General features: G+C 50.9%; 1 long non-coding RNA gene across 2 annotated transcripts in view; it reads left to right on the top strand.

Annotated features, from left to right (window-relative positions):
* Window positions 1–7,666, top strand: part of LOC140407890 (uncharacterized) — a 70,470-nt gene extending 62,804 nt beyond the window's left edge. For both annotated transcript variants that reach the window (XR_011939866.1, XR_011939865.1), the window contains one exon: window positions 6,021–7,666. This is a non-coding gene — a long non-coding RNA (uncharacterized lncRNA). The remainder of the gene's footprint in view (window positions 1–6,020) is intronic.
* Window positions 7,667–13,796: the final 6,130 nt, after the last annotated feature.

Here is a 13,796-nt window from a genome sequence, read left to right as displayed (position 1 = left end):
GGTCATGGCTGCTGACGCCAATACGGAGGCCTCAGACCAACGCGGGGAGCCTATACAACGAGGCACATGCAGCAACCAGGGGTGTGGTGGAGCGGTGCTTCGGGCTGCTGAAGATGCGCTTCAGATGCCTGGACCGCTCCGGAGGGGCCCTGCAGTACTGGCCCGACAGGGTCGGTCGCATAGTTGTGGTCTGCTGTGCGCTGCACAACATTGCCATGCAGAGGGGAGATGACCTCATAGATTATCATAGAATTTACAGTGCAGAAGGAGGCCATTCGGCCCATCGAGTCTGCACCGGCTCTTGGAAAGAGCACCCTACCCAAGGTCAACACCTCCACCCTATCCCCATAACCCAGTAACCTCACCCAACACTAAGGGCAATTTTGGACACTCAGGGCAATTTATCATGGCCAATCCACCTAACCTGCACATCTTTGGACTGTGGGAGGAAACCGGAGCACCCGGAGGAAACCCACGCACACACGGGGAGGATGTGCAGACTCCGCACAGACAGTGACCCAAGCCGGAATCGAACCTGGGACCCAGGAGCTGTGAAGCAATTGTGCTATCCACAATGCTACCGTGCTGCCCATACCTGCCCCGCCTGGTGGAGGAGCCGGAGGGAGGACCCGACGGCACCGGAGCCAACGCAAACGAGGGGGATGGGGAAGAGGAGGATGCGGAGGATGAGGATGATGGGGCGCATAAGGGGGGGGGAGGGGCGCAGGACGCAGACACTGCCCGGCAGCTCGTTATGCCCAGGAGGCTGCGCGACGGCACCGCCGCGGACAGCGGGCACGCGACGCGTTGGTGGCCACACGATTCACGCACTGTGGGGGTGGGATTCGCTGAACACTGCCACTTGCACCGTCACTCCTGTACATGGGCACCACACAGCACCCACCACCTACACCCCCCCCCCCCCCCCCCCCCCCGCCCCCACCGCCCCACCGCACCACGTTCACGGCAACAACTCCACATCACCTTACCACTGCGGCACTACGGGATTGCACAACAGTGATGATTGTGTAAGCGGGTGTGAACAGTGCCATGTTGAATGATGGCAGCCCGCTCTGCGATGAGCTGTGTGCTCAGATTCGCCAGCCAAGGTCTGACTCATGGCTATAGCTGAACCATGCACTCCGGTGGTCACAGCCTTCGTGACGGATATTTCACCACATGCCCGTGTGGGGTGGCTGGCGTCGGTGTACCGAGGACAACGGTGTCCGATTATGGGGGGGCGGGGGGGGGGGGGAAAGGGTCACCACATCTGGAACAGACCTTGAACGGCTCGTATACCACAATGCCAATCGGGCACCCTCCCGAGCCCCCTGGCACTGGACATAGCACACAGTCTTACAAGTCAAATTTAACAGTACGTTTATTTGTGTGGTGAACATAGGTGCCCTACCCACTACAACTAGACTGTGCCCTGCACCCGTGCCAACTTCTTACATGCCTAACGACTTTGCCTTACGGGCCCTACCACTACGTCTAGGTGTGTTCCCAGATGGTACAGCAGGAGTGGAGGTGGATTGCTGTGACTCACGCCCTTCGACATGGCTCCCCGTCGGCACACGTTTCCTGGGCGGCCAGGCTTCGATGGGCCAGGCTGCTCTGCGGGCGTGCTGGATGGCATGGTGCCACCCTGACCTGCCCGCTCCCCACCAGATACGCCAGGGACGGAACGGGGGGAGGCCGAGTGTACCGGGACGTCCCTTGGTGGAGCTACCGGGACGGGCACCAGAACCTCCTCCTCCCTCGTGGAGCCCGGTGGCCCCCAGGCCTCACTGTGGGACGGAGATGCGCTCGGAGACATGCCCCGTCGCACCCCTGACACCTGGCGCTGCCAGTCCTGGAGGCCTGCAGCGGTATCAACCACGGTCCGAATGTTCACCGAGACGGGGCCCAGGGAGTGGCACATTCCTGCCAAGGTCTGTGCGATCTCGACCTGTGAGTGCGCGATGCCATCCATCGCGTGCGCCAGGCGGTCAATGCTCTCCGCGACCAACTGCTGGGACTGAGCCATCGCTTGCTGGGACGGGGCCATGGCATGGTGAGACTCAGCCAGGGCCCGGAGAGCGGCGGGAATGTCGTGTTGGCTCTGGCGCATGGCTACCTGTGAGAGGGCAGCCCGCTCCTGGGCCATGGATGACGCGTGCACGTGAAGCCCAACGCCTTGCAGAACCTGACCCATGGCCGAAACCCCTTCACCCATTGCCTCCACCGCGGACGCCACCCGTGCGGTGTCGGCCTGGGTGGCTGCAATGAGCGGCACCACTCCCTGCTCCTGGACGCAGATAGACTCCTCCAGCTTCATGTGCAGGTCCTGGAAGATGGCCCTCATCCCGTTACTCAGTCCCTGGGTGTCCACACGCATCGGTTGTCCGGGTGGGTCAATTACATCCAGAAACCCGGGAACCGTCTGGGTGGCAGCTGGTTGCTGGGCCTGGGCTGCCCTCCGACCGTCCAGCCACTCGGCTGCTCCAAACTCCACCTGCTGTACCGGCTCGGCTGTGGGGTGCGCACCAGACCGTGACCCGGGAGCCTCATCACTTATATGCCCAACCGAGGTGGGTGTCTCTGTGATGGTGAACGGTGTGGGAGACAGCAGTGCCGCAAGCTCGAGGTCATCATCTGTACAGAAGTCTGGTGTGTATTGGTCCCCCTCATTGCCCCGCGCAAGCTCCATGTGGGTCATGTCGTCTTGAGTTCGATCCAGCGGGTGTGTGGCCGTGATGTGGGCTTCGGCATTACTGTCCACCCTGTGCCCCTGACTAATGTCTGTCCCGGAGGTCTCAGCGTCCCGGTCCTGTGTCCCAGACTGAGAGGTCTGCCCTCCTGTCCGACCAACTGCCAACCTCTGGCGTGCGTCCCTGGGTGCCGTTGCGGTGGGCGGCGTTGCGCTGCTTCCTGGGCGAGATGTCCCTGACGGTTCAGCGGATGGCCCTGGGGAACATAAAAGATTTGGGGTTCGTTAGACACGGTGGCCCGGGTGTATGGAGGTGGTGGTGGGTGCACAGTGTGAGGGGGGATGGGATCTGGGGTGCAGTGGCCAGAGTGTGAGGGGAGATGGGGTCGGGGGTGCAGTGGCCAGAGTGTGAGGGGGGATGGGAATGGGGGTGCAGTGGCCAGAGTGTGAGGGGGATGGGATCGGGGGTGCAGTGGCCAGAGTGTGAGGGGGGGATGGGGTCGGGGGTGCAGTGGCCAGAGTGTGAGGGGGGATGGGATCGGGGGTGCAGTGGCCAGAGTGTGAGGGGGGCGATGACGGGTTGGGGGTTGAGAGGACATGCAGGGTTCTCTCACTTGCTTCTGCGCCTCCGACCTGGCATAGCGCGACCTCCCGGGTGGCGGATCCCCCAGCGAGGTCCAGGGCCCTCTGCTCGTGAACGGTTAGGGGGTGCAGGACCGGAGAACCCCCTCCGGTTTTCATGCGCTCCCGCTGGTTCTGCGCTGTCTTGTCCTGGGGGGCGGTGGTTGGATAAAGCATCACCATTAGGCGGGTATCATCAGGACATGCAGATATAGACAACATTGTTGCTGGTTCAGGAGACAGCACGCCATGGGTTCCCTCCGGGGGGGTCCCGGGGCTCATGTGGGTCGAGTAGATAGTTGGGCACCGTGACCCCCCCCAAACCCCCCTGACCCCCACAACATCACCCCTGATGACCCAGTCCCCCCCAACATTCCCAACGACACCCCCCCCAACCCCACTTCCCCCCCGTGCCGGGGGGGGGAGCCTGGGGGCACCCTCATGGCACTTACCCTGGCAGCCCGGGTGAGGTCGTGCAGCTTCTTGCAGCACTGCTCCCCCGTCCGGGGGGTCTGCCCCACAGCACTGACTGCAGTGTCCACCTCCCGCCAGCCGCGCCTCGCTGCGCTGGATGGCTGGCGATGCCCACGTCGTGGGCAAAGTGTGTCCCTTCTCCGCTCCACCTCATCCACCAGGGTGTCCAGGTCCGCATCCCGGAACCTCGGTGCGGCTCTTCGGGGCTCAGCCATCTCCTCAGTTCTCCTCCGGGTCCTCTGTGCGCGGATCGCGCAATTTATGACGCAGCGCTGCGTCATTTGGGCGTCGCACGGTGGAAAAGGCAGAGAAAAGCTAACTTTGACAAAAAGGTCCACCCCATAGAATACACAGTCAGCCAGCAAGTTATGATCTAGTTGTACAACCCCAGCTCCTTCCTATCCCCTACATTTGCAGACCCCTACTCCATTTCTGACAAAGTGAGCCCCTCCGTTTACAGAATAGCATACCCTAACGATAAGACTGGTCGGTTCCACATCAACCAACTCAATGCCTACGGAGCCCAATGTAACCACATGCCCACTACGTCACCTTGGCAATAGGAGATGATGGCGCCCTGCCCACTGAAGCTTACGCCCTGCCCCCAGTCCAACCACTTCCCCCTCATGACGACACCCTTCCCTTAACTCCGCCCATACCTGTAGGCTTCGCACTTGAACTTGACTCGGATAATGACCTCCTGGATTTGACTAGTATCCCTAGCAACTTGCTTGATCACTCTTACGTCAGCTATCCTAGCCCCCAGAGCAACGACTTGGTTCAATTAGGCCCCATGCCTGACTGGCACCCCTCACCGACTTGTTTGCCCTTCCCTCGCAGCACTGTTTCCACTCCCAAGACCCCAGACCATGACTACCCTTCGCCACAACCCCGATCCTCCACTATGGCACCGTGACCCTTCTCGTAGATTGATAAGGCATGACGGATCAGACAATTCACAGGCCCACGCGGCAAATGCCCAGAGTAACTGTATGAACCTGCAGAGGCGAGTCTGGCACCCAGGAGCAGAACAATGAGCCTCTTCTGGGAAATAATTCACCGGAACAATTGATGCACGCAAATATCTGAGGTGCCCAGATGATGACAAGCGGACGGCAACTAAGAATTAAGGTGTCCAATTTCTGATGGAGCCTGTCTGCCCTCTTCTTCTTCTTCCTCATCTCTCTTTTTAACGCATGGTTTTAATTCATGTCAGACCGACACCACATCGCACAAGAATATCTTTATACAGTCAAAGATGCAGTATACTGACCAATGGCAATCAAAGACACAAGATACTGACCAATGGCAGTCAAAGACAATCTGTGGGCACAGGCACACACCTCATCAAATTGATACGATGAGGGATTTTTTTTTTGGGGGGGGGGGTTTCGGTACAAGTAGTTGGTGAACGTCCCACCTTTTAGATGTGCTATCCCCATGAAGACACATTTCACATAAATACAAACTCTTCCCGTTTGTCATGGTCACCCAGGTAGGGAGACATGGCACTGATCCCCGCCCTACCTGAGGGCTCCAAAAACTGGTCAAGTAAAGCTCGGGTAGTGGAGAAATGGCATTTCCCCCGCCCTATCCGGGGATCCCACACATTTGTCACCTGTAGCGGCCCATACACACCCCATGTCACCCTCAAATTCGCTGGAATGGTTTTCTGCACACTTCATTGCCTTGGGCAGGTCTTAATCTTCACTTCCAATCTGACACCATCCCCCTCTGTTTGGTTGTGGGATAAAGAATGTATTCCACAACGCTCCCCACTCTAAACCCTTCTCTCTTCCACCCTTCTCTAAACCCTTTCAGTCGTTCACTCACACATGCTATTTACACTTAAGACACAACGGTTGTTGATTACTGTTGCTATACACGGAACCCCTCTATGCCCCTGGGACAAAACTTTACAAAACTGGCCACCTTGAAATTTGGCTGATTAAGCAAAGCCTCAACCTGCCATGGTTGTGAGTAAGTTGGAGATGGTCGAAGAAAGTATCTGCCCACTCCAAGCATCGACCACACATGCTGTGAGATACTCGAACAATGGAAATTCTACACTTTAATTTATATTTCTGGTCTCTCTCCAAAATCTATTTAAAACAAAATGTGGGAGTCACACATGGTGACAATCATAAAGCGTAATTCGAATTAAGAGAGAAAGACTAATAAAACACAGATGTTAACCAAAGATAATAACATGATACTATGCTTGATTCCCTAGGAATACACAGAAATACACAGAAGACAGACAAACTACAGAATGAATCCAGGACCCCTATTCTTCGCAATGATCATCGCTGGACTTACTGAAATCCGAGCACAACAAAACATGGACTTACTCCATGCTGGACATGAACTGTGCAGGGGAATGTAAGGACGGGACATTATGGGTAAAACCCAACAGAAGCATCCTATTTGGGTGTAACAATCAAAGGGTAATGTACAAAAGGCCCAACGGAACCACATCTGCGTGCTACATCAGCACAACTGGAAAAGGGGATTGGTAGGAACTTATGAATGGTGTCCCAAAATTGGATGTTTGAGGAGAAGCTCAGAGAACACATTAGGAATCGGACAAAACTACCCCGGGACACCCACTAAAGGTAACTTGGTATTGCACAGAATTAAATTAGGACATAAGCCAGGCCCAAACACCACCACCTAACAGACCACCTCCAGTCAGGATACCACCCAGCAACTGTTAGAGATCGAGACCAAAACCCCACCTGGTGGGAAGACTTTGCAAAATGGAACCCACTCTCCTACATAGTCGAGACCCTCCTCCTGATTGCGGTAATAAGAAGGTATCCTGAGAATGTACAACTTATAATCGAATGTGACAACTGCTGCTGAAATGAGCCATTTGTGCCTTTGTATGAGTGATCAGGATAAGTAGAATGAATGAGGTGCTGCCACTTTAAATTTTGTGTTGTAAATATGTCCTTTAATGTATGAGCAAGCAGCATGAGAGTAGGTTGTTTAGAAAGGTTAGTTAGAAATGAACTGTCTGTATATGAATAATAATGAATTAGGTAAAACTGTGCAAAGAACTTAGGACAGAGCAGAGTAGGACCTGAACTGACCGACAGGTGACTGGCACAATAAGGTAGATATGTGTTTGAGCCTGTGATCCACCACGCTTCGCGTTCAGGATCAAGAGGATGGATATGTTGCCATCTAAAATGGTCACACGCAAAGGATAATGGGCAGTGTGGTCAAGTTGGGACACAGACAGTACACTGCCCCTGTGTATTCTGCAAAGGAAAACCAGACCGAACTGAAACTTGCACCTGTTAAAGGTCAATCACGATTTCCCCAGGACAAAAGAGACAAATTAAGGAATTGCAGCAGTAGCAGACTCATCGACGCCGCTTCCCCTTATTTGGAAAGGCATACGTACTTGGGACAATGGTAACTGGTATTCGCCCAGCCATCGAGGTACCCGCCCATAATTGGCCAGAATCATTAGGGTGATCAAGACCCTATCGATCCATTGGATCCTGGGCTGGGGCCGCCCAAAAAGGCGCAAAAAAGGAGAAGGATAAGAGGCCCTGCGTTATTAGGGATCGGTCTCTTTTGGGACCGGCCTGTGCCCACTCCAATTGCAGCATAACGACCAGCCAAGTTCAAGATCCGCAATCGCTACCTGAGAGAGATGATTATGCCGCAGCCAAAATGAACCTGACAACTTCCAGCCGACACACGTGGGGACTCAGATAAAGGCCTTATCTACCTGCACAGAGCCGGTCACCCAGAAGTTAATTAAAGGTCATCTTAGTTGATAGGTGTAGTTTAATGCGTAGCCGCATATATCATTGCACATAGGGATAAGTCTTGTGTTTAATAATAAACTGTCTTTTGAACTAACATACTGATTGTGTGGTCATATGGTCAACACAAGAAACGTACTCGCAGCTTGTGGTTTGTTAATAGAAGTAGCAACAATTGTCACAAGTAGGCTTACACTAACAAATGCAATGACGTTACTGTGGAAAGCCCCTGGTCGCCATATTCCAGCGCCTGTTTGGGTACACAGGGGGAATTCAGAATGTCCAATTCATCTAACAGCACATCCTTCGGGGCTTGTGGGAGGAAACCAGGCAGACACAGGGAAAACGTGCAGACTCCACGCAGACAGTGGCCCACGCCGGGAATCGAACCTGGGACCGTGGAGCTGTGAAGCAACAGTACTAACCACTGTGGTACCGTGCCGTCCATACTTGTGACAATATAAATATTATTATTATTATTATGCCTGCAGTGTCTCAATAAGATCATTGGGTTAGATTTAGATTTATTGTCACGTGTACAGAGGTACAGTGAAACGCATTGTTCTGCATACAGTCTAGACAGGTGGCTCCATACATGAAAACATTGAACATATGATAAATACATGAGGATACATAGTGAAAATACATAAACATAGAAGAGAGTGAAGTATATTGTATGTAATGCTACAATTGTAGAGAAGATGTGCAGGAAGATCAGTTCAGTCCATAACATTAGTTCAGTCCATAAGGGAAGTCTGGTACCAGCAGGGAAGAAGATGGTTTTGAATCTATTGGTGCATATTCTCAAATCTTCGTATCTTTTGCCCAATGGAAGAGGTTGGAAGAGTGAATAACCTGGATGGGAGGGTATGGGGGCATAATAAACACATTTGCTGCAATGGGCGTTATTATTTGTACTCCCCAAAGTGTGTAAAATAATAATAATAATAATCACTGATTGTCACAAGTAGGCTTCAATGAAGTTACTGTGAAAAGCCCCTAGTCACCACATTCCGACGCCTCTTCGGGGTGGCCAGTATGGGAATTGAACACACGCTGCTGGCCTTGTTCTGCATTACAAGCCAGCTGTTTAGCCCGCTGTGCTAAACCAGCCCTATACACGTAGGTGCAGAGAATGCTGCTGGAGACAACGGACAGCAACAGCCATATACTGTCTGCTCTGCCACCTACCATACTTGTAGGCCAGTATCCTGGCCATGATTGGCCAATATTGCTTCTGTTGGCTTGACCTTTGTAGAAAAGCAACAGCAGAGTTATGCAATATGACTGCTCGGACGCCTGCAGACATTCTCGGTCACTGGGTGGAAGCTGCCCGTGACTGTTAAAAGTGATAGACTTCCATTTTTGTGTCTGACTCATTTTACGCTGATGGAGAGGATATCAGCAGCATCAATCAATATGTTATCAATAGCTGCATTAAACAGGTAAATGAATGTGTACTCAGCAAGGCCAACACATTCCTTTCCCATCAACTAGAAACAATAACGAGAGCGCAGCCCAACTTTATCAGGCTGCTGGATAGTACAATGGGTGACTGACAGGATCCAAGTGATCATTGTGTCCTCGGGAACAAAGCAATGCATTACGTGAACTTTAATGGCTTACATTCCATTTGTGTGCAGCAATAGAATTTTTTAAACTTTTGTATTTCATCTGCCCTAAAATAAAGAATTGATATGACACCACCAAAAGCTATTCTGATTGAGCCAACGATGAATTTATGAATCCCTAAACCAACATTGTGTTGTGTGAGATTGACAATGCCAGCCTCCAATAAAATATGGAAAATACATTTCAGAATCAGAGCCAACAAAGCTCACAAACCATTCAATATGTGCTACACAAAAATGACAATGGTATGGAAATTAACCAAATTAAACAAAATGCGCAATAAACTCAGGAGGCTTGGCAGCATTTGTGAAAAGAAACAGAGTTAACATTTTGGATCTAAGTTACCCTTTTGCAGAATCATTTAGATCTGAAACATTAACTCTGTTTCTCTCTCCTCTCCACAGACGCTGCCAGACCTGCTGAGGATTTCCAGCATTTTCTGTTTTTATTTCAGATTTCCAGCATCCGCAGTATTTTGCATTCATCATATTGAACAGTTCAGGCAGACACTGAAATCAAACCGTTTGGACACCAAGAACAAGCCTGGAGCAGCGATCCCTCCAGAAACAAAAGACACACAACAAAACAGAATTTTAAACATTACAAATATCCAGAATTAAAAACGTCAAACATCAAAAACATAGAAACAAAGAAAGTGGAACAGGAGGATGCCATTTGGCCCTTTGAGCCTGCTCCGCCATTCATTATGATCAATGCTGATCATCCAATTAATAGCCTGTTCTCGCCTCCCCTCCATCCCTTCCCCCCCCCCCTCCCATATCCTTTGATACCTTTCGCCACAAGCGCTATATCTGACTCCTTGAAAACAGTATTTTGCCCTCAACTATTTTCTGTGGTAGCGAACTCTACAGTTTCACCACTCTCCTCATCTCAGTCCTAAATGGTTTTCCCCATATCCTCAGACAGTGACCTCTGGTCCTGGACTCTCCCATCATCGGGAATATCCTTCCGCTTTTACCCTGTCTAGACCTGTTTTTATAGGTTTGTATGAGGTCTCCCCTCATTCTTCTTAACACCAGCTAATATCACCCTAACCAACTCAGTCTCCACATATGTCAGTCCCACCATCCCAGGGACCAGTCTGGTAAACCTTTGCTGCACTCCCTCTAGAGCAAGAACATCCTTCCTCAGATAAGGAGAGCAAAACTGCACACAATATTACTGGCATTACAGGCAAAACAAAACAAAACAAAACGCCTACCTCAAACTAAATATATTTATTTACTTGTTGTCACATGTATTGGGGTACAGTGAAAGATATTGTTCTGTTTACAGTTGTAACCACCTGGGTTGGCCACTTCCCGACTTAAAATGGAGATCAGCAAAGAATGCAGGGAAATTCAGTCAAGCCAGGAAAAACTAGCAGGTGCAAAGTTCCTGTGTATTAGACTTTGCAGAAACCCAGACAGCACTGAAACTCACAGCCATCTGCATATTAATGAGCGATCCCCGGGAACAATTGAAACATTTAAGGTGAGTAAGGCCAAGCCAGACTCCTCGGCGCCAGCAGGAGCCAAGACAAAGAAAAGCCAACGGACACTCAGGGACCGCCCAGCGATCAGGGAACGGCTCCAGTATTGGAGAAATCGATCCAAGTGATTGGAACGAGTCCAATCACTCGGAACAAGATACGGGGTCCGCCCCGAACAGCACGAAGCCCCTGGGGACTATAAAGTTAGAGCCCCCAAGTTTAATTTGACCTTCTTGGCAGGGTCACTCAGCAGCGCGAACCAACCCTTGACAGTGAACTGCCTAGCTGCCGCACCAGCCAAATAAGTCTCCAGTCAACGCAAGCTGCGAGATAGGCACTCCTAGCTATGAGTCCTTACCAGCTTTTGAATCCTGCAGACTCAGAATTGAACGAAAGGCCATTTGTTCCCCTGACCTGGTGGGCCAGTTCCAAGCTAAGTGTAGGCCTTTTAGTGTTAGAGATAGTCTAGTAAGTAGAGTTTTATGCATGAGTAGCGATTGACTGTGTATAATAAATGTGTTTTGATTTGAATCTTACTAATTGGTGTGTCGAGTTATTGATCAGTACTTGAACTTGAACCTCGTGGCGGTATCATAAAGATACCTGTCGACTCTAGAGCAAAGGTTATAGAAACAGAGCAAATTAAGTAAAGACACAACGGGCAACAAATTAAGAGCCAACCAAAGTTAGCAACACAGTCCTGGCAGATCGCTCCATACATAAATAAGTAGAGCATACTATTAATTCCCCATCTAATTATCTTACGAACAACATTTAATATATAGGCCTATTTGGCAAAGTAACTTAACCTTCTGAACCACGTTATATATCATAAATGAATGAAGCATGAATAAAATTGTTTGGACTTCCGCATTTCGATTTTTGTGTTTCCAAACATTGCAGAAAACTTTCATATCTAAAATGTCAACCTGATACCATCTCGATCGATTATAAAAGGTCAGTATTTCAGTTTCAATAATGTTTAACATGCACTAAACATGGATTTCAGAATAACCATGATTACGATTGTGTGTACTGACTGTCAGACATTCTGGCCGTGATTCAATGTGAACATTTCTAAGTGTAATTTTGGGTGTGTTTGGCGGGATGTTTCTCGACGGCTGTGCTGGCAAGATCGTGGCCCATATTCTTTGTTCTTTGTTCTTTGAGGGAAATGGGGGAGAAGTTGAGCTGACTGACATAGCCTCGTCCTGTCTGAATTTGTTGAGGATGAGGGACTCCCTGGTCTTCCGGGTGTGTCGGACCCTTGCTGCCTGTCCTCCATCCTCTGGCTCCTCCGGCGGCTCCTCCCCGGACTTATTGTCCAGCCCCTCCGAGTCGGCCTGCTCCTCCTCCTCGGACAGTGCCGCATGTCCCTCCATCTCCTCCAGCATGTCGCCCCGGCTGCTGTGCCAGGTTGTGGAGCACACAGCAGACCATCACAGCGCGGGAGACCCTCTGGGGGTGTATTATAGGGTACCACCAGAGCATTCCAGGCTTCAGAACCGCATTTTGAGCGGTCAGATGCACTGCTCAATGAAGCCACATGGGCCTCGTTATATCGGGTCCCGCATCAGCCTCCGGCCTCTGTGGGTGCCATCAGTTAGAGTCTTAACAGGTACCCCTTGTTCCCCAAGAGCCAACCTGTCATCCTGGGGTGGGGACCTGGGGCTTCCTGGCAATGGCGGTAAACCATGCACCCCTGCATCTTGGTGGGCCTGGTCCAGTTCAAAGTTTTGTATTTGGATGCCTGACCACCTGTGGGCTGTAGCTTGAGAATGCCGCACAGGTACCCACTCGGGCCCTGGAATGAACCGGTTGCATAAAGGTTCAGGGCTCTGACAACTTCCACGGCCACCGGGAACAGGTGTCCTCCTCCTCCTCGGTCTGCCTACCTCGGCTGCTACCAGCAGCGCAAGGGCAGCCGCTGAGGGACCAACACCACCATTCATTTTGATACTTGTAAGGAATTGGGGAAGGAGAATGACTACAATCAGTTCGGGCTTCCATCCCAATACCCTCAAATTCCACAAGCCCCGCCTCTCCCACCTTCACCACGACTGTCCCACCTTCTCTCAGTGTGCCATCCAGTGAGCCAATTGTGTTGGTAAACCTTGCTCTGCACACTCACACCCAGCCACATCAGGAGCCTCTAGACCCAGACCTCTGCCAGGAACATTAGGAAACCGAGCACAGGTGCCCTCCCGTGATCCACACACACATACCCTTTGGCCGTGAGAGGATACCCAGTGCTGAAGGCCTGCTCTTTAATATTGCTTGTTGGCTGCTGCCTTTATGGTGCTGACACTCCTAGAGTTCAGGCACAGTATTCAGGCTTCAAAATACTTTGAGAAGCGAAGCATTAATCTTCCTCTGAATCATGGCGCATATACTTGGAGTAGGCACTTGAGAATCATAGAATCATAGAATCCTTGCAGTGCAGAAGAAGACCATTTGATCCATTGAGCCTGCATTGATCCTCTGGAATAGCACCCTACCCAGTCCCAATCCCCCAACCTATCCCCGTAACCTCACCTAAGGGCAATTTAGCGTGGCCAATCCACCAACCTGCACATCTTTGGACTGTGGGAGGAAATCGGAGCACCCGGAGGAAACGCATGCAGATATGTGGAGACGGTGCAAACTGCACAGTCACCCGAGGTCGGAATCGAACCTGGGTCTCTGGCGCTGTGAGGCAGGCATGCTAACCAATGTGCCACCGTGATGAGCTGAGAATATTTTGTTTCGTGAACAGTTAACAGTAACAAAGATTTCAAAATCAACTTTGTAACATTCCACATATCGGTCATTTTGTTTGTATGAACATGGGGGCCAATGTTTGGGGTTTGGCGGGAGGATGGGATTGTTGTTATTGATATGGGGATTGACATATTTGTTACTGATTATTGTTTATTGTTGGTGGATGTAAATTTGGGAGAAAATGTGAAAAAGGAGGAGAATAAAAAATAATTTAATAAAAAAACATTCACAATATCAGAATAACCATTAAACAGCATGCAAACGTCATCATTCCATATTGGTACCAATACAAAGCTACAGCAGCTCATTTTCACAAAAAACAAACAAATACACGGTATCACCC

The sequence above is a fragment of the Scyliorhinus torazame genome, chromosome 2 (assembly GCF_047496885.1).
Source record: "Scyliorhinus torazame isolate Kashiwa2021f chromosome 2, sScyTor2.1, whole genome shotgun sequence".
Lineage (NCBI taxonomy): Eukaryota > Metazoa > Chordata > Chondrichthyes > Carcharhiniformes > Scyliorhinidae > Scyliorhinus > Scyliorhinus torazame.
Note: the sequence above shows the minus strand (reverse complement) of the source record. Positions and strands in the feature narration are given on the sequence as shown.